The sequence below is a fragment of the Myxine glutinosa genome, chromosome 4 (genome assembly GCF_964187855.1).
Source record: "Myxine glutinosa chromosome 4, kmMyxGlut1.1, whole genome shotgun sequence".
Lineage (NCBI taxonomy): Eukaryota > Metazoa > Chordata > Myxini > Myxiniformes > Myxinidae > Myxine > Myxine glutinosa.
In genome coordinates, this window is record NC_136264.1 from 103,184,030 (window position 1) to 103,187,142 (window position 3,113).

At 54.5% G+C, this 3,113-nt stretch overlaps 1 pseudogene; it reads left to right on the forward strand.

Annotated features, from left to right (window-relative positions):
* Positions 1 to 1,835: 1,835 nt before the first annotated feature.
* On the forward strand, positions 1,836 to 2,048 carry LOC144891896 (U2 spliceosomal RNA; annotated as a pseudogene).
* The last annotated feature ends 1,065 nt before the right edge of the window (positions 2,049 to 3,113 follow it).

Below are 3,113 nucleotides of genomic sequence, written 5' to 3' on the forward strand. Positions count from 1 at the left end.
AAAACATAGTGAACCTGACTAACAAGCCGCTTAGCTTATGTTTCAGGTCCAAATCTCGGCCCGACCTGGTCGTGGGATACAAAATGTAAAATGTTCAGCATGGCGGAGGTATGCTCTCTCACAAGTGCTGTTGTAGTTTCCACAGTTAACGAGGAATCAACGAGCTTATTTAAAGATCGGTTCATTTGAATCATTGTAATAATAGTTCTCTCTTTCGGTCACTCGTTTCTCGGATCCTCATGACGTCATCGTACGAACCAGCATCGCCCTCTTCCTCTTCGACCTCCTCTGATGGGCGGAGCCTGCAAAGCTCGATGGAATAACCGAAACGGAGTGCGAGTGGATTAACATCGGGAAGTCATGTGCACAACTGTACAAGCACCACGTGACCTCCTCCCCTTTTCGCTGCTTCGCAACAAAGCACGTGATTTGATCCCAGTAAAAATCATAAACCCCCATACCCATTAGGGTTCCTGTAATTCAGGTCGAATGTATTATTTATAATGTATTAAACAGCTGGTGTGTTTAATGTCCAATTCCATTGGAATCTCGGTTGGCAAGCCGGGTTTTTACGCACGGGACGCGGCTCTGACGCACAGAGAAAATGACGTCATTTCGCTAATCTGTCATCCTGTTTTCTTCACATGATAAATCCTATATTTCTCTCAAGATAAACAAAATATATACATCACAGCAGGATTGTTTAATACCAGGATATCAATGAAGATGCATAGCTGCAATGGAGGCGCCGAAAGATCGGACATTTCGATGGAATTTTCGATTTTCGTGAATCGTCGCCGGTCAATCATAGATGCGATTGTCGTGGAAAAGAGCGTTTTTAAACTTCTTACGTTATCGCTTCTCGGCATTTTGGCTGGGAGACCGATCGACCTGGCAGGAGTAATGCCCTGCTGGTGGATTAAGGGGTCTCACTCCTATTAAGAGGAGTGGTCCCAACTGTATGACCATGCATTGTGGCCCTTCGGGGGCATGATGCATGCGTTTGAATGACCATGTGCTTCCGCCTCGGGGTTGAGGCGCATGTGTATTGTTTTGGGGACAGCCTTGTTGACGCTGTGCCTTGACCATGGGGTCAAGGTGCACGTCCGAGGCTGTTCAAATGTTTGGACTTTTTACCTTTTTTCATTGTAAAAAAGGCAGGCCTTCGGTCAGGCCCTAAACGATCGACCTGGCAGGAGTAATGCCCTGCTGGTGGATTAAGGGGTCTCACTCCTATTAAGAGGAGTGGTCCCAACTGTATGAACCATGCATTGTGGCCCTTCGGGGGCATGATGCATGCGTTTGAATGACCATGTGCTTCCCCTTCGGGGTTGAGGCGCATGTGTATTGTTTTGGGGACAGCCTTGTTGACGCTGTGCCTTGACCATGGGGTCAAGGTGCACGTCCTTGAATGACCATGTGCTTCCCCTTCGGGGTTGAGGCGCATGTGTATTGTTTTGGGGACAGCCTTGTTGACGCTGTGCCTTGACCATGGGGTCAAGGTGCACGTCCGAGGCTGTCCAAATGTTTGGACTTTTTACCTTTTTTCATTGTAAAAAAGGCAGGCCTTCGGTCAGGCCCTAAACGATCGACCTGGCAGGAGTAATGCCCTGCTGGTGGATTAAGGGGTCTTACTCCTATTAAGGGGAGTGGTCCCAATTGTATGACCATGCATTGTGGCCCTTCGGGGGCATGATGCATGCGTTTGAATGACCATGCGCTTCCCCCTCGGGGTTGAGGCGCATGTGTATTGTTATGGGGACAGCCTTGTTGACGTTGTGCCTTGACCATGGGGTCAAGGTGCACGTCCGAGGCTGTTCAAATGTTTGGACTTTTTACCTTTTTTCATTGTAAAAAAGGCAGGCCTTCAGGCGGGCCCTAAACGTCTGTAGTATCTGTTCTTATCAGTTTAATAGCTGATATGTTCCGCAATGCGGGACTAGTCTATTAAATGGATTTTTGGTATCGGGAGTTGGATTAGGGGCTTGCTCCGTCCGCTCCACGTATCGACCCGGTATTGCAGTACCTCCGGGAACGGTGCACCCCCACGGCGCCTGCTCGACCTGCCCGAGCTCGGCGACACGCGCCCTTCCGAGCGAATGGACTACATGCTTTCACTGCTCGGCGAGCACTCTCCGGCATTCCTGTTCCGGGAGCTGTTCCTCCGTCAGCTGCCTAACCCGGTACGCCTCGCCCTGGCAAGCACGACGATCACAGATCCCCGGGCCCTTGCCAGAGAAGCCGCCAAGATCTCCGCCGCAGGACAGCGCATCGCAGCGGCGACATGGGACCCACCGCCGTCTGACGCAACACCCATGGCGCCCGAGCACCCGGCACGGTCGACGACCGAACTGCCGACGCAATTGGCGGCCGCTACACCAAGCCGACCACCTCCAGCACGACGACCGGGGCCTCCACCTGACCAAGCGTGGTGTTACTATCATGCCAGGTTCGGACAGAAGGCCCGGACATGCCGACCCCCGTGCACCTTTGGCAGGCCGGGAAACGGCCGGGCCGGCGTTCATTACCAGCCATGAGCGCCGGCCACACGGGCAACTTACTGTTCATCACGGATAAAGCGTCCGGACGGCGCTTCCTGTGCGACACCGGCGCCCAACTGAGCGTCATACCCGCCTCTGACCAGGACAGGCAATCCGTGGTTTGCGGCCCCTCCTTGGTTGTGGCCAACGGATCGACCATCCGCACCTTCGGCCCGCGCAACGTCACCCTCTGCTTCGGTGGCCAATGCTTTGCTTGGACGTTTGTAACCGCAAACGTGCCCATGGCTCTGCTAGGCGCCGACTTCCTCTGCGCACACGGACTGCTGGTGGACGTCCAACGGCATCGTTTAATCAACGCCGAAACCTTCAGCTCCCTGGTATGCACATTGAGCAGCTCCGCGCCGACCGAGCTGGCATGCGCCGTCCCGGCGGCGAACGAGTTTGCTCGCCTGCTCACGGAGTTCCCGGCCCTCACGCGGCCGACGTTTTCGGCCGTCGCAGTACGGCATGGGATCGAGCACCACATACCAACCACGGGCCCGCCGGTCTACGCCAGGGCCCGCCGCCTCGACCCAGCCAAGCTCGCCGTGGCGAAGGCCGAATTCGACGCGT